We start from the raw sequence: 22296 nt of genomic DNA on the forward strand, positions 1-22296 counted from the left end.
GCTGCCACTACCGGCACTGACCCTGGATATTCAATGCTGGACTGGTTAAGCCCATATTCAGCGCTAACTGGTTAAATGCTTAGCGGTTAACGAAAGGGCCTGCTATTTATGTGGCCTGTCTTAACAGCTAAACTTAGCTGGTTAGTGCTGAACATTCACGCTTAACTGGCTAAGTCGTGTAACATGGCTAGTTAGCGCTGAACATGGAGGTTGAGAGTCCCTTCTGTCATGGAGACCCATGCCCTGTTTGCACCCCCCCCCCCCCCCCATGCTGGCCCTGCAAATTGAATTTCTATGCATAAAGATTCTTCATTGCATTTTGCTTCCCGAAGGACTGTTAACCTGTGTCCCTCTAAGCTATTTTTAACATTTAGTGTCAGCCCTCCAACAATTTGATTCATGCTATCATTTTGATATCATTTATACCTGGTATTATGGGTCTCATTGGCTGTCCTCTTTCACTAAGTCTTACATGTGTCAGTAATGGATTTTTCAAAACTGAATGCCCAGGGGAACTCAATTAAAGAACTGAGCATCACAACCTTTTTTTTTTTTTGGTTTGAGGTGGTTTTGAACACCAAAGAGCTAGACACAATTTCCTTAACCACTGTTTTAAATCTGATGTCCAAATAAGAAGGCATAAATGCTGACCAGGAAAGTTTTGAAGTATGTGTGTATTTGGGTTGCAAAAAGAATGCATGTATATTTTCAAGGTCAGCCCATACCATGCTATGGTATTACAGATTTATAACAGTATTTTATGAGTACTGTATTATCTATACATTCTAAGGATTCATTGTACCATAGTACCATGGGTTTCAATTGATGATACCTTGGCATATCCTTAAAGTAAGGGGAATGATTGCAGGAAAGGTTTAGCAAACCACTGTGAACATGTAATGTGCAACTGAATGTGTAAGAGAAGCAGCTTTGAAGTTGTGGCGAAAATTCTGGCCTAGACCTCCTGCCCTTTTTAAGCATCAGTACATACAGAGGTCTGAGGGCTGCCAAAGAAGCATTTTTGGGTGAATTGGTATTTGTAGTAAGGACAATGAACAGATGGAAGACATTAATGGGACACTTATGGTGGAATGCTTTGAATATCTTTGTTGCATCTTTCCCAAATATCTGCTTATATGACAATTTGGATTTGGATTTGCTTGCAGTTGCCCCCCTGAGGCCAAAAGTAATGAGTGAATTGATCCTTAAATATATTCATTTGCTAAATGATGCTTTTACTTTTATAAAATAATGGAGCATGTGGTGAGGCCCATGGCAACATGCACAACCTTCAACCCCAGAGGCTCTGCCCAAAGCAAAAGAAACAGTGTGGCTTTCTTTTCTATAAACCAGTGTGTAATCAGTACTTCACAGTGGATAATGTCATTTTGTCAAGCATACTATTTAACTTATTGGGTAAAGACATGCATGAAACAGAGTGTGCCTTGTGATTTATCTGCTCAAAATTTGTACAACTAAAGTAACATTGCCCAGCATGGTTGCAAACTCAGCCATATAGATATTCTCTTTAGTATTCCTTTTCAACAAGTAGGTTGAAAACTATGTCTAGTTGTCTGTTTCAAATAAATATAAAGTTCATAAATACAAGAAGATCCTCTTATGTTGACCTCACACTTTATCTAAAACTACATTAATTTAATCCAGAAATTTGCCTGGAAATGTAAGGTAGGCTGCAGCTGTTCAGGCCAGAACTCTAAGATTCTTATTCTAAAGATAATCTGTTGTGTGTTCTTCCTCTTCCCTTCAATAAAAGACTGCACCTCGAATACTGTGTGCAATTCTGGTCATGACATCTCAAAAAAGATACAGAGGAACTAGTAGAGAGAAGTGCGACCAAAATGATAAAGAGGATGGGATGACTTCTCTATGAAGAAAGGCTAAAGTAGATAGGGCTCTTCAGCTTGGAGAAAAGACGGCTGAAGGAAGATATGGTAGAGGTCTATAAAATACTGAGTGAAGTGGAATGGGTAGATGTGAATCGCTTGTTTACTCTTTCCAAAAATACTTGGACTAGGGGCATGCAATGTAGATACAAAGTAGTAAATTTAAAACAAATCAGAGAAAATATTTTTTCACTCATGTAATTAAACTCTGGAATTCGTTGCCAGAGAATGTAGTAAAAGCAGTTAGCTTAGTAGGGTTTAAAAAAGGTTTGGATAGCTTGCTAAAGGAAAAGTCTATAAGCCATTATTAAGATGGACTTAGGGAAAATCCATTGCTTATTTCTAGGATAAGCAGCAGAAAATGTATTATACTGTTTTGGGATCTTGCCAGGTACTTGTAACCCGGATTGGTCACTGTTGGAAACAGGATGCTGGGCTTGATGGACCTTCGGTCTGTCCCAGTATCCACCTTATAATTGAAAGAGAAAAACGCCTAGATTTCGACCCAAATCGGGAGATAGACGTTTATCTCACAAAAACGAATAAATCGGTATAATGGAAAGCCAATTTTGGACGTTTCCAACTGCACTCCAACACTGAAGTGTACAACGTTGACGGGGGCGTGTCGGAGGTGTGGCGAAGGTGGAACTGGGGCATGGTTATCGGCCGATCAGAGATGGGCGCCTTTCGCCGATAATGGAAAAAAAGTATGCGTTTGTAGCTAGAATTTAGGGCACTTTTTCACGAACAAGGCCCCAAAAAGTGCCCTAAATGACCAGATTACCACCAGAGGGAATCAGGGATGACCTCCCCTGACTCCCCCAGTGGTCACTAACCCCCTCCCACCACAAAAAATGATGTTTCACAACTTTTTATTTTCACCCTCAAATGTCATACCCACCTCCCTGGCAGCAGTATGCAGGTCCCTGGAGCAGTTGTTAGGGGGTGCAGTGGACTTCAGGCAGGTGGACCCAGGCCCATCCCCCCCCTACCTGTTACAATTGTGCTGCTTAATGCTTAGTCGTCCAACCCCCCCAAACCCATTGTACCCACATGTAGGTGCCCCCCTTCACCCCTTAGGGCTATAGTAATGGTGTAGACTTGTGGGCAGTGGATTTTGAGGGGGATTTGGGGGGCTCAACACACAAGGGAAGGGTGCTATGCACCTGGGAGCTCTTTTACCTTTTTTTTTTTTTCTAAAAGTGCCCCCTAGGGTGCCTGGTTGGTGTCCTGGCATGTGAGGGGGACCAGTGCACTACGAATCCTGGCCCCTCCCACGAACAAATGCCTTGGATTTATTCGTTTTTGAGCTAGGCGCTTTCATTTTCCATTATCACTGAAAAACAAAAACGCCCAGCTCACAAATTGTCGAATAAAACATGGACGTCTATTTTTTTCGAAAATACGGTTCGGTCCGCCCCTTCACGGACCCGTTCTCAGAGATAAACGCCCATGGAGATATACGTTTTCGTTCAATTATGCCCCTCTATGGCAACACGTATGTTCTTATGTTCTAAAACATTCTTTCTAGTTCCCACTTGGATTATGATTCCAACTTTTTGGGACCCTCAGAACAATTAATAGTTTGTTCTCGAATGATGGATTCAAACTCAAAAAAAGGGAGAATTCAGCTTGCTATAAGCTTGACAGTATTTGTGCTCTTAATAGGTCTATTTTTAACAGCACATGCTAACACCATAGCCATGTGCTGTTAGTAAATATCCACCTTAATGAAGAATAATGAAAACCCATGGATATATCATGCAGAGGTTGAATTGGTTCACAAACCATCTTTACAGAAGTTTGTGTATCCCTATGGACCAACAAAGCATTTTTGACTAGCTTTTGGAAGTTAAAGCCTCCTTTCTCAAATCAGACACTATGAGCAAAGATGAAAAGTACTAGAATATATAAGTGAATCATCAAAGAATTGCAATGATACTTTCAAGAGGAAAAAGTTGGAGATTAGGGATAGGAAGAAAATGGAGAGAAGGATATGGATCATAAGATTAAAAAGCACTAGAACTTTAAGGTTTATAATAGGTGTGCAAAACTTGTGATTTATTTATTTTCCCATGTCATTTATGGGATTTTCATTTTATTTGAGTTTTAATTTTCTGTTTGTTTAGTTCTGTTTTTAATTCAGGGTCATTGTTGTCAATAGTGCACCCTATTGTGCAATAGTATGCCATATTACTCAGTGTGAACCATTACTTAATAATCCATAGAATTATGTGGTAGCACACCTATTGTTGAATAGTGTGCACTATTGAATAAGGCACATCCATGAGCAATAGTGGCATTATTGAACAATAAGGTATATCGCTGAGCAACAGTGTGTACTATTGAATAATAAGGCACATCACTGAGCAATAGTGTGCACTATTCAACAATAAGGTACATCGTTGAGCAATAGTGTGCACTATTGATCAATAAGGTGCATCACTGAGCAATAGTGTGCACTACTGAAAAATAAGGCACATTGCTGAGCAAGTGTGTACTACTGAACAATATGGCACATCACTGAGCAATAGTGTGCATTATTGAACAATAAGGCACATCCCTGAGCAATAGTGTGCACTATTGAGCAATAAGAAACATCCCTGAGCAAAAGTGTGCACTATTAAACAATGTTACATCGCTGAGCAATAGTGTGCACTATTGAACAATAAGGCAGATCACTGAGCAATAGTGTGCACTATTGAACAATAAGGCACAGTCCTGAGCAATAGTGTGCACTATTGAACAATAGGCAGATCACTGAGCAATAATGAAATATTTTGCGAGTCTTGAAGAATTGTACAGAGTTTAAACAAAGTTTGAAAACCCTTCTGTTTCAGCAATCTTTTGGAACTTAGTCCAAAGAGCATAGTGAATGAACTAAATCTATGACATCATTGTACTTATAGGTAACATATATGTTAAGATGAAGTATTTTATATATGTACGTTTTTGTTGTGCCGTTTTATTTGAAAATAAAAAGAAACAGCATAAGGAATGTCAAATGCAAAGTGCTGATAAGGAAGGCTAAGAGGGACTTCAAAAACAATTATTGCATTGGAGGCAAAAACACATAGTAAAATTTTTTTTTTAAGTATATTAAAAGCAGGAAGCCGAAAAACAAAATCTGTTGGACTGCTAGATGACTGAGGAGTAAAAGGGGCAATCAGGGAAGACAAAACCATAGCGGAGAGATTAAATGAATTCTTTGCTTCGGTCATCACCGAGAAAGATTTGGGTGGGATACCGGTGCCAGAGAGGGTATTCGAAGCTGACAAGTCAGAGAAACTTAATGAATTCTCTGTAAACCTGGAGGATGTAATGGGGCAGTTCTACAAACCGAACAGTAGCAAATCTCCTGAACCGGATGGTATTCATCCCAGAGTACTGATAGAACTGAAAAATGAACTTGCATAGCTAGTGTTAGTAATATGTAATTTATCCTTTAAATCGAGCATGGTACCGGAAGATTGGAGGGTGGCCAATGTAACGCCAATTTTTAAAAAAGGTTCCAGAGGAGATCCGGGAAATTATAGACCGGTGAGTCTGACGTCAGTGCCGGGAAAAATGGTAGAAACTATTATAAAGAACAAAATTACAGAGCATATTCAAAAGCATGGATTAATGAGACGTGGAGGGGCATAATCTATTTTGGCGGGCGCCGCAACAGCAGGCCGGAACCGTATTATCGAAAAAGATGGCTGGCCATTTTTTTCGATATTTTGGGGAAATATGAGATAAAAATATTTTTTCAGCTTATTTTTACTTTAACAGATAGGAAGAGTTAAATAAAATATATCTGAGATGTGGTTTGACTCCTTAAAAATACGTTCTTTCTCATTCAAACAATGGGACAATTCTCAGCAAGCCCAGACTACATGGATTCATCCTTCTGTATTCCATTTCTCTCTCTCTCTTCTCCTACAAAGTACATTCCAGTTGAGAATTTGAACTCTTGAACTAAGCTTGAACTTGAAAGAATGAAAGAACAAAATAAAGGAGAAAACTATTTACAGCAGTTTACGACTTAGCATGACACACAGTGCCATTTATGGCAAACTGCCTATGGTTTAAGTGCTGTAAATGATGTTGTGTGAAAGGACCTCAGACTCAGTAAATCATTCAGCTCTCTGGTTTCCAGATGGAAGGCCAGGACAACAGATGAAGCAGAAAAGCTTTTCCTGGTTCTTCCAAACCTGAAGCACTTGAACAGGTTCAGATTTGAGTCTGTCCCATTGCCATGGCTCATAGCTTATTGAGCTCTAATTTCCTACCAGCTGGATAGCAGACAGTGTTCTATATTGCCTCACTGGCAAAATTCTTGGCTTTGGAGTAGCTTCTGAATGTGACTCTCAAATTGCTATTCAGTGCTTCTTGTGGAAGAAATGGCAACATATCTGTATCGCTGTTGAATTCCTGAACTTCTTGAGAGGGTAATTTTCTAGCAGGGCGCCTAAATAGGGAGAGCAGATTGGCACACCTATTTCATGCATAATTTATAGAATACTGCTATCCACATGAGTAAATGTACAATTAACCATATAAATAGCAGCATTACACCTAATTGCTATTGCATAATTATATGCTCAAATGGCCTGCATGATTGAAATCCATTAGGCTGGAGAATAATTCTAGAAAAAGGATAAGAAAACAAAACAAAATGCTTATGTATATGTTTATTCAGGAAATTCAATACACCGCTTTTGCTAAATTCGTAGGCAAAAACAGTTTTCAAAAAATAAGCAATATAACATGTAAAAAGAAGTTAAAAAGGGAAAGCAGCATTTACTCCAGGCAACAGGCGGACAGAGGTAACTGGAAGTGCTTGGGAAGAGGAGGATAAAAATTGGCGATGATGGTTAGGCCAAAGGACAGGAAAATTAGAAACAGATTAGTAGATAAAGAAGTAGTAAAATATTACCTGCAAAATGAGTTGTCAAGGTAACACGTTGAGTTACAGAACATGTGACAGAAAATTTCATTTATGTGAGTTATTAATAAATTTGTATAGAATGGTATGTTAAAAATAACAAGAACCAATGAAGAAAGAAGCAAGCTACAAGGTGAAGTTCCTTGTGTGCAACAAATCGCTACTGAGATCCGGGTTATTTAATTAACTTGCACCTATGGAATAAGGATATTGAGCCATGATGGGCTGTTTAAACTTACTTTCACATCGCCCCTGCTTAAAGATTAGGGTTTAAAAGAGGAATTGTAGGATATTGATAAACACAGAATTTTAAAATAAAAAAGCAAGCAAACTTTATTAGTTAGTCTCCATATCCTTTCCCCATAGTTTTAAAAGTTGAAGTTTCTGCCACAGCTTAAAGATTAGGGTTTAAAAGAAGAATTGTAGGATATTGATAAACACTGTTAGAATTTTAAAGTAAAAAAAGCAAGCAAACTTTATTAGCTAGTCTCTATACCCTTTTCCCCATAGTTATAAAACTTGACATTTCTGCCACAGCATTAACAGATAGCCTCAAGAAGGCACAGAAGGGCCCAGTTCAGTCCTCAGGGATGTTATAGAGAAGTCTCACCTCCAATCTGGCAGCCCCTGTGCTACCTTGGAGGAGGGAGGCCTCCTAAAAGGAGAGCATCACCCTGGTGAGGCTGGAAGCAATCCCGTAGACAGGACCAGTACACCAGGGAATTAAATATCCTGTCACACCAAGTATGTGTCTCCAGGAGCAGTTGCCCAGGTGGGAAGGGATAGGACAGCTGTTGTAGTGGGTGATTCAATTATTAGGCATGCAGATAGCTGGGTGGCTGGTGAATGTGAGGATCACCTGGTGACTTGCCTGCCTGATGCAAAGGTGGTGGACCTCACACGTCACCTACATAGGATTTTAGATAGTGCTGGGGGTAAGCCGGCTGTCTTGGTACATGCGGGTACCAATGACATAGGAAAATGTGGGAGAGAGGTTCTGGATTTTAGTTTTCTATCTAAGAGCCTAAATTTGGCTTACAGAACCTCTCTCCCACATTTTCTGAAGTGCTACCTGTTCCATGCGCAGGGCCCAAGAGACAGGCAGAGCTCCGGAGTCTCAATGCGTGGATGAGATGATGATGCAGGGAGGAGGATTTTAGACTTTATAGGAACTGGGCAACATTCTGGGGAAGGGGGAGCCTATTCTGAAAGGATGGGCTCCATCTTAACCAGGGTGGGATCAGGCTGATGGCATCGGCATTTAAAAAGGTGATAGAGCAGCTTTTAAACTAGAGACTGGGGGAAGGCCGACAGTCGTTCAAAAGCGCATGGTTTGGAATAAGGGAAGATAGAGTATCCCGACAGTGAGGTTGCAAAAGAGACCAAATAGGAACGACAAACATAGTTTGAAATGTTTATATGTGAATGCCAAAAGCCTAAGAAATAAGATTGGAGAGTTAGAATATATTGCACTAAATGAAAAATTAGATATAATAGGCATCTCTGAGAACTGATGGAAGGAGGATAACCAGTGGGACACTGTCATTCCGGGGTACAAATTATATCGTAGTGATAGGGTGGATCGAATTGGCGGAGGGGTAGCATCGTATGTTAAGAAGGGCCTTGAATCAAATAGATTGAAAATTCTGAAGGAAACAAACACATCTTGGAATCCCTATGGATTGAAATTCCATGTGTAAAGGGGAAAACTATAGTGATAGGAGTGTACTACCGTCTGCCTGGCCAGGATGAACAGACGGATGTAGAAATGTTATCAGAAATTAGGGAGGTTAACAAACTGGGCAACACAATAATAATTGACTGCGTAAAGGGAAAGAGAAATGTGACTTGATATACTGCCTTTCTGAGGTTTTTGCAACTACATTCAAAGCGGTTTACATATATTCAGGTACTTATTTTGTACCAGGGGCAATGGAGAGTTAAGTGACTTGCCCAGAGTCACAAGGAGCTGCAGAAGGAATTGAACTCAGTTCCCCATGATCAAAGTCCACTGCACTAACCATTAGGCTACTCCTCCAGTAAATATAACATCACGGCATGCTAAGGAGGTAAAATTCCTTGACGAAATCAAAGATTGCTTTATGGAGCAGTTGGTATAGGAGCTGATAAGAGAAGGAAACATTCTAGACCTAGTCCTTAGTGGACCGCATGGCCTGGTGCGGGAGATTATGGGGCTGGGGCCGCTTGATAACAGTGATCATAATATGATCAGATTTGATATTAGCTTTGGAGTAAGTATAATGAGGAAATCCAATACGTTAGCATTTAACTTTCAGAAAGGAGACTATGATAAAATGAGAAAAACGGTGAAAAAAACTTAGAGGAGCAGCTGTGAGTGTCAAAAATTAGATTAGATTGTAAGCTCTTTGAGCAGGGACTGTCTTTCTTCTATGTTTGTACAGCGCTGCGTATGCCTTGTAGCGCTATAGAAATCCTAAATAGTAGTAGTAGTAGTAGTAGTAGTAGTACATCAGGCTTGGATGCTGTTCAAAAATACTATCCTGGAAGCCCAAGCCAAATATATTCCGTGTATTAAAAAAGAAGGGAGAAAGACCAAACGACAGCCAGCATGGTTAAAAAGTGAGGTGAAGGAAGCTATTAGAGCTAAAAGAAAATCCTTCAGAAATTGGAAGAAGGAACCGACTGAAAATAATAAGCAACAGCATAAGGAATTTCAAGTCAAATGCAAAGTGCTGATAAGGAAGGCAAAGATGGACTTTGAAAAAAAGATTGCGTTAGAGGCAAAAACACATAGTAAAAACTTTTTAAGGTATATGAAAAGCAAGAAGCCGGCAAAAGAATCAGTTGGATTGCTAGATGACCGAAGGGTAAAAGGGGCGATCAGGGAAGACAAAGCCATAGCGGAGAGATTAAATTAATTCTTTGCTTCGGTCTTCACCGAGGAAGATTTGGGAGAGATACCGGTGCCAGAAATGGTATTCGAAGCTGACGAGTCAGAGAAACAGAATGAAATCTCTATAAACCTAGAGGATGTAATGGGACAATTTGACAAATTGAGGAGTAACAAATCTCCTGGACTGGATGGTATTCATCCCAGAGTACTGATAGAACTGAAAAATTAACTGGCAGAACTATTGTTAGTAATATGTAAGTTATATTTAAAATCGAGCGTGGTACCAGAAGATTGGAGGGCAGCCCATGTAACACCAATATTTAAAAAAGTTCCAGAGGAGATCCGGGAAATTATAGACAGGTGAGTCAGATGTCGGTGCTGGGCAAAATGGTATAGACTATTATAAAGAAAAAAATTACAGAGCATATTCAAAAGCATGAATTAATGAGACAAAGCCAACATGGATTTAGTGAAGGGAAATCTTGCCTCACCAATCTATTACATTTCTTTGAAGGGGTGAACAAACATGTGGATAAAGGCGAGCCGGTTAATGCTGTGTATCTGGATTTTCAAAAGGCGCTTGACAAAGTACCTCATGAAAGACTCCAGAAGAAATTGGAGAGTCATGGGATAGGAGGACGAGGTAGTGTCCTGTTGTGGATTAAAAACTGGTTAAAGGATAGAAAACAGAGAGTAGGGTTAAATAGTCAGTATTCCCAATGGAGAAGGGTAGATAGTGGGGTTCCCCAGGGGTCTGTGCTGGGACCACTGCTTTTTAACATATTTATAAATGATCTAGAGATGGGAGAAACTAGTGAGGTTATTGAATTTGCTGACAACACAAAGTTATTGAAAGTTATTAAATCGCGAGAGGATTATGAAAAATTACAAGAGGGCCTTATGAGTCTGGGAGACTGGGCATCTAAATGGCAGCTATCATTTAATATGAGCAAGTGCAAAGTGATGCATGTGGGAAAGAGGAACCCGAACTATAGCTACGTAATGCGAGGTTCCATGTTAGGAGTCACCGAATAAGAAAGAGATCTCAACGTCATTGTTGATGATACGTTGAAATCCTCTGCTCAGTGTGCTACGGCTGCTAAGAAAGCAAATAGAATGTTAGGTATTATTAGGAAAGAAATGGAAAACAAAAGTGAGGACATTATAATGCCTTTGTATCGGTCCATGGTGCGACTGCACCTCGAATATTGTGTTTATTCTGGTCACCGCATCTCAAAAAAAGATATAGTGGAATTTGTAAAGGTAAAGAGAAGGATGACGAAAATGATAAAGGGGATGTGACGACTTCCCTATGAGGAAAGGCTGAGGTGTCTAGGGCTCTTCAGGTTGGAGAAGAGACGGCTGAGCGGAGATATGATAGAGGTATATAAAATAATGAGTGGAGGGGAACAGGCAATCGTTTGTTTACTCTTTCCAAAAATACTAGGACTAGGGGCATGCGATGAAGCTACAAAGTAGTAAATTTAATATGAATCACAGAAAATGTTTCTTCACTCAACATATAATTAAACTCTGGAATTCGTTGCCAGACTATGTGGTAAAGGTGGTTAGCTTAGCAGGGTTTAAAAATTTTCTGGACAGCTTCCTAAAGGAAACGTCCATAGACCATTATTAAATTGACTTGGGGAAAATCCACTGCTTAATTCTGGGATAACTGTCAAAAAATACAGCTCAAACTCTACTTTATATCGCTGACACCAGTAGAGTACTATGGGAGAGGCTGGAAGCAATCCCGTAGACAGGACCAGTACACCAGGGAATGAAATATCCTATCACACCAAGTATGTGTCTCCAGGAGCAGCTGCCCAGGTGGGAAGGGATAGGACAGCTGTTGTAGTGGGTGATTCAATTATTAGGCATGTAGATAGCTGGGTGGCTGGTGGATGTGAGGATCACCTGGTGACTTGCCTGCCTGATGCAAAGGTGGTGGTTTCGGAGAATATGCTCGAATGATGAAGAGTTTGAGTGTGCTTCAGGGTCATTTTTTAATAAAATGAAACAAAGGAATTATCCGGATAAGATCTTAAGATGAGCATTTCGCCGAGTGAAGTTTAACAACAGGGATTTATTGCTTCCAAATAGAATCCGGGATGAAGAAGATGATGTAATGACATGCATCATGAGATATGTACCTGGAGAAGAAGTGGTGGCAAAAATAATTAGGCAGCACTGGGAGATTATTAAAGCTCACCCTATTTTTGCTCAATGTGATTTGTGTACTGCATTTTCGCGTGGGAGGAATCTCAAGGAGCTCCTAAGTCCAGCAGAATTAATTGAACAAGACGACACGAATCGGATGGAGCCAGTTGGACATTATAAATGCAACAAGAAAAATTGTAAAACATGCGATATCACAATAGAAGCACAATTTTTTATACATGAAGGCAAACGATACGATTTGAGGCACCACACTACATGTAGGACACGCGGCATGATTTATTACATAGAGTGACCCTGCAATAAAGTGTACATAGGTAAGACAAGCAGATCCTTGCATGAACGAGTAATTGAGCACTGCTCGCAAATTCTAGCACAGATACAAGCTCCTCCTTGGGTGCAACACTGCATGAAATTTAATCATCAAGTTGATACCCTGAAAGTTATGGTCATTGACCACATTAATCCTGCACCTAGAGGAGGTGATTACAACAAAAAATTATTACAACGGGAGGCACACTGGATATATCATCTTAACGTATTGGAACCAAGTGGTTTAAATACGCATATCCAGTGGAACTGTTTTCTATCAGACACTGTTGGGAACATCAGCTGTTTCCGGTTTGAGGGAGTGATAAAGATGCCGCCGCCATATTTGAATATTGATAGACGGTGAACACACAAGTGCCTGATACCCTGGTGAGTCTGGATGCATTTTCATGACATACATTTTGTATGGGAGTAGAAGTGAGGAATGAAAGAGCTGATATGTCTGTCTGCGATTTTTTTACAGAGACTGCACGTCAAATTCCCCTTGAAAAAGCCAGGAGGGCGAAACAGGCTCCTGTTGGGGTGTGCTCGTCTTGATGGCATTCAGATAAGTTATTAAAAACCTTAGCAAAGCTGGCTTAATTGGTCAGCTAGCAGTACGGTGGAATGATAAAAATAGAAATAAAAATAAAAAAGATAAAAAATTAATGTGAAAACATCCAGAGTGATGCTAGTTGACGTTTAAGGTAGGATGGTAGGCATGAGTCTATGATTAAAAACGTGAGCAGTTTAATGATGTTGAATTAACTGTGACTCGAATATGAGACCTTGCCCTTAACCTCCACCTAAGTGTCTCTCCCATAGTACTCTACTGGTGTCAAAGGTTATTTCTGGGATAAGCAGCATAAAATGTATTGAGCTTTTTGGAGATTTTTGACCTGGATTGGCTACTGTTGGAAAGAGGATGCTGTGCTTGATGGACCTTTGGTCTATCCCAGTGTGGCAATACTTATATACTTATAGTTACAGAATATTGGCACTTAACCAGCCAAGTACTACTACTTATCATTTCTATAGCACGACTAGACGTATGCAGCGCTATACACTGGACATAAAGAGAAAGTCCCTGCTCGACAGAGCGTACAATCTAATTAGGACAGACAAACAGGACAAATAAGAGATAAGGGAATATTAAAGTGAGGATGATAAAATAAGGGTTCTGAACAAGTGAATAAGGGTTAGGAGTTAAAAGCAGCATCAAAAAGGTGGGCTTTTAGCTTAGATTTGAAGACGGCCAAAGCAGTGGCGTAGCCAGAAGTCAATTTTTGGGTGGGCCAACAGGTTGGATGGGTGGGCACTAGACAGTGGTGTGCTGGTAAATGTTTAACAACAGGCTCTCTCCCCGGTCCACCTTTGCGCCCCCCCCCCCCCCCCCCCCCCGTCCACCGTCCACCTCCCCTCAAAATTGCAGAGCTGGCTATAGCCGGGGAGAGAGTCTGGGGGGTGGGGGAGGCAATGCATTACTCTCTCCAGAAAAAAACATTAAATGATCCCAGGTTCCAATCTAATTCATGTTTAATGTGGGATAAAATGCTATAAATAAGTAAATAAATATAATCTTTTAATGTTGAGCACCTGATTCTCAAAGTGGACATGTTCCAATCATTATAATGAAAATAAAATGATTTTTTTCTACCTTTGCTGTCTGGTGACTTTGTTTTTCTGATCATACTGGCCCAGTATCTGATTCTGCTGCTATCTGTCCTCTTTACTCCGTTTCCAGGGCTTCCTTTCCATTTATTTCTTTACTTTCCGCCTTTCTTCTTCATTTCTTGCTCTGGGTCCTCCGCAGACTTGACTGTCCAGTGGATCCAGCTTCTGCCTATTTTATTCATCCATGTGCAATTTTCTCCTCTCTTCCTTTCCCCTCATCTCATCTCCTTCCTCACTCTTCCCTTCCCTCCATCCATGTCCAGCATTTCTTCTCTCTCCCTTCCCTCTCCTCCATCCATATCCAGCAGCCTCCTCTCTCCTGCCCTTCCCTCCATCCATCCATGTCCAGCAACCCTCCTCTGCCCCTGCCCTCCCCTCCATCCACCCATGTCCAGCAACCTTCCTCTCTCCTCTTCCCTCCCCTCCATCCACCCATGTCCAGCAACTCTCCTCCCCCCTCCATCCATCCCCAGCAATTCTCTTCTCTCCCCTGCCCCTATCCATCCATCCCCAGCAATTCTGTTCTTGCCCCTGTCCCCTCCATCCATCCATTCCCAGCAATTCTCCTCTCTCCCCTACCCCCCCCCCCACCTCCATCCATCCATCCATCATCCCCAGCAATTCTCCTCTCTCCCCTGCCCCACCTCCATCCATCCATTCCCAGCAATTCTCCTCTCTCCCCTGCCCCCACCTCCATCCATCATCCCCAGCAATTCTCCTCTCTCCCCTGACCCCCACCTCCATCCATCCATCCCCAGCAATTCTCCTCTCTCCCCTGCCCCCACCTCCATCCATCCATCCCCAGCAATTCTCCTCTCTCCCCTGCCCCCACCTCCATCCATCCATCCCCAGCAATTCTCCTCTCTCCCCTGACCCCCACCTCTATCCATCCATCCCCAGCAATTCTCTCTCCCCTGACCCCCACCACCATCCATCCATAACGTGACTCTCCTCTCTCCCTCCCGCTCCCATCCATGTGTCCAGCGATTCTCCTTCACCCCCATGCATCCTTCCCTCCCATTCCACCTGCCCACCCTCTCTCTGACGGCAGCGCTTCCCAGACGCTGCCTACCGCCGCTACGATCTACCTCCTCCCTCTGTCTCACTCTCAACAGCAGCGGTAGCGATTCAAACACGTTACCTCCTGCTTCTAACCCGGAAGCGTCTCCTCTGCAGAGGAGATGCTTCCGGGTTAGAAGCAGGAGGCAGCGTGTTTGAATCGCGACGCTACTGCTGCTATTGAGTGAGACAGAGGGAGGAGGTAGATCGTGGCGGCGGAGGCAGCGTCTGGGAAGCGCTGCCGTCAGAGAGGAGGCAGATGCAGGATCAGCGCTGCCTGCTCCCTCCGCTTCGCTGCTGGGTGGGCCTAGGCCCATCCAGGCCCACCCGTGGCTACGCCCCTGGGCCAAAGATGGAGCTTGACGTACCGGCTCAGGAAGTCTATTCCAGGCATATGGTGCAGCAAAATAAAAGGAACGGAGCCTGGAGTTAGCAGTGGAGGAGAAGGGGGCAGATAAGAGAGATTTATCCAGTGAATGGAGTTCCCGGGGAGGAATGTAGGGAGAGATGAGAGTGGAGAGGTACTGAGGAGCTGCAGAGTGAATGCACTTATAGGTCAATAAGAGAAATTTGAACTGTATGCGGAAACGGATAGGAAGCCAGTGAAGTGACTTGAGGAGAGGGCTAATATGAGCATAACGACACTGGCGGAATATTAGTCATGCAGCAGAATTTTGAACAGATTGAAGAGGAGAGTGATGGCTAAGTGGGAGACCTGTGAGAAGCAAGTTGTAATAGTCTGAGCGAGATGTGATAAGAGTGTGGATAAGGGTTCTGGTAGTGTGCTCAGAAAGGAAAGGACAAATGTTGGTGATCTTATAGAGAAAGAAACGACAGGTTTTAGCAGTCTGCTGAATATGTGCAGAGAAGGAGAGTGAGGATTCGAAGATGACCCCAAGGTTACGAGCTGATGAGACAGGAAGGATGAGAGTGTTATCCATAGAAATAGAGAATGGGAGAGGAGGAGAGTTTGGTTTAGGGGGAAAGATAAGAAGCTCAGTCTTGGTCATGTTTAGTTTCAGATGGCTCTGAGACATCCAGGCAGTAATGTTAGACAGGCAGGCTGATACTTTGGCTTTGATTTTGGCTGAGATTTCTGGTGTGGAGAGGTAAATCTGGGAGTCATCAGCGTAAAGATGATACTGAAAACCATGGGATGAGATCAGAGTACCAAGGAAAGAAGTATAGATGGAGAAAAGAAGAGGTCCCAGAACAGATCCCTGAGGTACACCAACTGACAGTGGGATAGAAGTAGAGGAGGATCCACTAGAGTATACACTAAATGTACACTGGAATAGATAAGAAGAAAACCAGGAAAAAACACTCTCTCACAGCCCCAAAGCTACCACTGCCTCATTGATTCTCTCATGGTCCCTTTCAGCTTTTCCTATAGCCTCAAGGCCACCTGTGCCTCATTCTTTCTTCGGGAGCCTCAGGGTTACTTCTACTTCTCATTCATTACCCTGTAGCTTCCAGTGTCTCTCTTGCTTCTTCTACCCTTGGTTTCACCACTATCTCATATCTGTAACCTGAGGGCTATCTTCAGCTTACTCTGTCTTGTGATCTCACAGCTTGCCTTGCCCATCTGACATTTCTGGAGCTTCTGATATCTTTACTGCATTGATGGCATGGTGGGATAAAAGATAAGGCAGAGTAAAAAGAGGCAACAAGGGAAGGAGAAGAAATTGAGATGAACAATAGAGAGGAAGGGCAATGGAGGGAATAACTAAAGAGGTAGAAAACAGAGGAGAGATACAGGGAAATGGGGAATTGTATTTGGTGAACTGAAGGGGAAAGAGAGAAAAGGTAGAAGAGACAGAAGACAATAGATTTAGGGAAAAGAGTTAAATGAGAGAAAAAGAGGCAACACTAGAAGCAGAAGCAAAAAGTCTGTTGTGAAAAGTTAATGAATGAGAGTAAAGGGAATAGAAGAAAGGAAATGGAAGAGAACAAGCAATGAAAAGAAAATTAAAATCAGGAGGAAACAAATGACACAAAAAAAAAATAGACATCCAATTAACTTTGGAAAACCTATTTTGTTTATATTTTCATAACTAACATAAAAGTTGAAAGACTTCTTTCATTTAAAAAATGTCAGCTTGTGTATATCTCATTGCAAATGTATGAAAATATAATGCAGAGCTGCAGCAGAATCTTAAACTTGTGCACAAAATTCTCTATCCATCTTCACAGAATCTAGCACCGATTTGCCCCATAAATGTAGATGAAGAAAATAGAATGGAAAAGACTTGCTAGAGAAAGTGAGGTAATGGTAAAAAACAAAACAAAGCAAACAACTTAACACTCTCAAGAGGCTTCCCTAAGACTTGGTAAAATACAGTGTTCCTTTTTGTGCTGTAATTTATCACTTAATAAATTCACAGAAATATTGTATTATTGCACCATATTGATTAATGGTATTTAAAAATATTATTCTTTTGCAACACTAAAATGAAATGCTTTCATGCAGGGCAGATGGGGTTTGAAAAGAAGCCAGTTGCTGGATCAGAATGACACATCCTGTTTTAACTTGATTAAAAAATACATTATTCATAGAATTAAGTTCTTCTGCCAATTCTTTTAATTGCAAAATAGATATTTTATTTGGGCTTTTGATTTATATTTTCAAGTGATATATTGGTTAACTTGTTCATAAAATGGTCAAGTGACATCCCAATAAAAGTGATAGTACAATCCATTTTGCATTTATTTTTCTGAAGCAAGAATGACTTCTCTAAAGTAATCAATGCCAACAGCAAGATAAGAGAACTGTGCTAAGTTGCATAGGGGCCCTTTTACTAAGCCACGTAAGCATCTACGCGTGCCAAAATGGGGTTACTGCACAACTACTGCGTGGCTATTGCGGTAATTTTATTTTTGGCACATATCCGATACGCGCGTCTGAAAAATAATTTTTATTTTTGGCCGCACATATTGGATTCACGCCAAGTGGCATTTGACACACATAGGTCATTACCACCCGGTTACCGCATGAGACTTTACTGCTAGGTTAATGGCTGGTGGTAAGGTCTCAGACCCAAAATGGACGCGCAACAATTTTGATTTTGCCGCATGTCCATTTTGGAAAAAATGTAAAAAAGGACTTTTTACCGGCACGCTGAAAAATGGATCAGTGTGTCCCTAAAACTTGCACCTACACTACCGCAAGCCATGTTTCAGCACGCCTTTGTAAAAGGACTCCATAGTAGCCTACTAGATGACAAAAAAAAAATTCTGACCCTTCCAGTCTGCCCAGTTATTCTTTTCCCACTGATAAGGATACCTTCCAGCTGCCAGCTATAACATATGACCACTTGAAAGATTTCTTGTAATCCAAGACAGTCTTTGCTTCCTGCTTTGCAATACACCATCATGAGTAGAAAAACATACAGGTTTCCCATTTAGGGTCCTGTTTACAAAGGTGCGCTAGTATTTTTAGCACATGCTAAAAATTAGTGTGCGCTAATCATGCAGACACTCATAGGAATATTGTGCTACATGGTTAGCACATGCTAATATTTAGCATGTGCTAAAAATGCTAGTGCACCTTTTTAAAAGGACCCTTAGGAGTCATTTTACTAAGCAGCGGTAGGGCTAACATGTGAGCAGCGTGTTCCAAATTGGCACTATCACAGGGGTAGAGCTGGCACCCTGCAGTAGTTTTGAAGTTGGGGTTTCGCTGATTCCCACAGGGGGAATAATTTTCTATTTTCTACCATAGGGGGCACTCCTGGCGGTAATTGGCACTGGTTACTTCCATCTCCAAATCATTTGCAAATACAGTGGGGGAAATAAGTATTTGATCCCTTGCTGATTTTGTAAGTTTGCCCACTGACAAAGACATGAGCAGCCCATAATTGAAGGGTAGGTTATTGGTAACAGTGAGAGATAGCACATCACAAATTAAATCCGGAAAATCACATTGTGGAAAGTATATGAATTTATTTGCATTCTGCAGAGGGAAATAAGTATTTGATCCCCCACCAACCAGTAAGAGATCTGGCCCCTACAGACCAGGTAGATGCTCCAAATCAACTCGTTACCTGCATGACAGACAGCTGTCGGCAATGGTCACCTGTATGAAAGACACCTGTCCACAGACTCAGTGAATCAGTCAGACTCTAACCTCTACAAAATGGCCAAGAGCAAGGAGCTGTCTAAGGATGTCAGGGACAAGATCATACACCTGCACAAGGCTGGAATGGGCTACAAAACCATCAGTAAGACGCTGGGCGAGAAGGAGACAACTGTTGGTGCCATAGTAAGAAAATGGAAGAAGTACAAAATGACTGTCAATCGACAAAGATCTGGGGCTCCACGCAAAATCTCACCTCGTGGGGTATCCTTGATCATGAGGAAGGTTAGAAATCAGCCTACAACTACAAGGGGGGAACTTGTCAATGATCTCAAGGCAGCTGGGACCACTGTCACCACAAAAACCATTGGTAACACATTACGACATAACGGATTGCAATCCTGCAGTGCCCGCAAGGTCCCCCTGCTCCGGAAGGCACATGTGACGGCCCGTCTGAAGTTTGCCAGTGAACACCTGGATGATGCCGAGAGTGATTGGGAGAAGGTGCTGTGGTCAGATGAGACAAAAATTGAGCTCTTTGGCATGAACTCAACTCGCCGTGTTTGGAGGAAGAGAAATGCTGCCTATGACCCAAAGAACACCGTCCCCACTGTCAAGCATGGAGGTGGAAATGTTATGTTTTGGGGGTGTTTCTCTGCTAAGGGCACAGGACTACTTCACCGCATCAATGGGAGAATGGATGGGGCCATGTACCGTACAATTCTGAGTGACAACCTCCTTCCCTCCGCCAGGGCCTTAAAAATGGGTCGTGGCTGGGTCTTCCAGCACGACAATGACCCAAAACATACAGCCAAGGCAACAAAGGACTGGCTCAGGAAGAAGCACATTAGGGTCATGGAGTGGCCTAGCCAGTCACCAGACCTTAATCCCATTGAAAACTTATGGAGGGAGCTGAAGCTGCGAGTTGCCAAGCGACAGCCCAGAACTCTTAATGATTTAGAGATGATCTGCAAAGAGGAGTGGACCAAAATTCCTCCTGACATGTGTGCAAACCTCATCATCAACTACAGAAGACGTCTGACCGCTGTGCTTGCCAACAAGGGTTTTGCCACCAAGTATTAGGTCTTGTTTGCCAGAGGGATTAAATACTTATTTCCCTCTGCAGAATGCAAATAAATTCATATACTTTCCACAATGTGATTTTCCGGATTTAATTTGTGATGTGCTATCTCTCACTGTTACCAATAACCTACCCTTCAATTATGGGCTGCTCATGTCTTTGTCAGTGGGCAAACTTACAAAATCAGCAAGGGATCAAATACTTATTTCCCCCACTGTATATTAAAAAGAAGTGGCCCCAGCACAGACCCCTGTGGAACCCCACTATCCACTATCCACCCCTCTCCATTGAGAATACTGACCACCCAACCCCACTCTGCTTTCTATTCTTCAACCAGTCTTTAATTCACAAAAGGACACTACCTCCTATCCCAAGACTCTCCAATTTCCTTTGGAGTTTTCATGAGGTACTTTGTCAAATGCTTTTTGAAAATTCAGATAAACAATATAGACCAGCTCACCTTTATCCACGTTTATTCAGCCCTTCAAAGAAATGAAACAGATTGGTGAGACAAGATTTCCCTTCACTAAATCCATGTTGGCTTTTGTCTCATTAATCCATGCTTTTGAATATACTCTGTAATTTTGTTCTTTAGAATAGTCTCTACCACTTTACCCGGCACCGACGTCAGGCTCATCGGTCTATAATTTCCAGGATCAACTCTAGAACCTTTTTAAAAAATTGGTGTTACATTGGCGACCCTCCAGTCTTCCAGAACCACACTTGATTTTAAAGATACATTACATATTACTAACAATAGTTCCGCTAGTTCATTTTTTAATTCTCAGTACTCTGGGATGAATACCATCCGGTCCAGGAGATTTGCTACTCTTCAATTTGTCAAATTGTGCCATTACATCCTCCTGGTTTATAGAGATTTCATTCAGTTTCACTGACTCATCAGATTTGAATACCATTTCTGGCACAGGTATCTCTCCCAAATCTTCCTTGGTGAAGACAGAAGCAAAGAATTAATTTAATCTCTCCACAATGGCTTTGTCTTCCTAATTGCCCCTTTTACCCTTTGGTCATCTAGCGGTCCAACTGATTCTTTTGCTGCTTCTTGCTTTTAATATACCTTAAAAAATGACTAAATTTACTATATTTGCCTCCAATGCAATCTTTTTTCAAAGTCTCTGCCTTCCTTATCAGCACTTTGCATTTGACTTACTATTCCTTATGCTGTTTCTTATTATTTTCAGTCAGTTCTTTCTTTGATTTTCTGAAGGATTTTCTTTTAGCTCTAAAAGCTTCCTTCACATTACTTTTTAACCATGCCAGCTGTCTTTTGGTCTTCCTTCCTCCTTTTTTAATACACGGAATATATTTGGTTTGGGCTTCCAGGACGATATTTTTGAACAGCATCCAAGCCTGATGTAAATTTTTGACCTTCGCAGCCACTCCTCTTAAGTTTTTTTTTCACCGTTCTTCTCATTTTATCATATCTCCTTTTTGAAAGTTAAATGCTAACATATTAGATTTCCTGTGTGTACTTACTCCAAAGCCGATTTCCAATCTGATTATATTATGATCACTGTCATCAAGCAGCCCCAGCACCATTACCTCTTACACCAGATCATGTGCTCCACTAAGGACTAGGTCCAGAATTTTGCCTTCTCTTGTACCAGCTGCTCTATAAAGCAGACCTTGATTTCGTCAAGGAATTTTACCTCCTTAGCATGCCCTGATGTTACATTTACCCAGTCAATATCGGGGTAATTGAATGCACCCATTATCATTGTGTTACCCAGTTTGTTAGCCTCCCTTATTTCTGATAACATTTCTACATCCATCTGTTCATCCTGGCCAGGTGGATTGTAGTATGCTCCTTTCACTGTCCTTTTCCCCTTTACACATGGAATTTCAATCCATAGGGATTCCAAGATGTGTTTTGTTTCCTGCAGAAGTTTCTTTTTTAAATTTATTTATTTGTAATTTTAATGAATTTTACAAGAAACACTTGTACAGAAAAGGAGTATTACCATACCATACAAGAAAATATTTTATAAAGAAAATCTATTAAATGATAATTACTGCTAAAGTCCACAATTATAGGCAAGGCACAATTCAAAAATTGGTTAACATAGGAAAAAATGAGTAGAACATGTTCCCACTTATCCTATCACGGAGTAGATACTAATGGAGGAAGCACCAGAGAGTTTACGGCTGGTTCTTGTCTGAAGTCCAGGAATTTTACTAACTGATCACTCT

Source organism: Microcaecilia unicolor, chromosome 2 (genome assembly GCF_901765095.1).
Source record: "Microcaecilia unicolor chromosome 2, aMicUni1.1, whole genome shotgun sequence".
Taxonomy (NCBI): domain Eukaryota; kingdom Metazoa; phylum Chordata; class Amphibia; order Gymnophiona; family Siphonopidae; genus Microcaecilia; species Microcaecilia unicolor.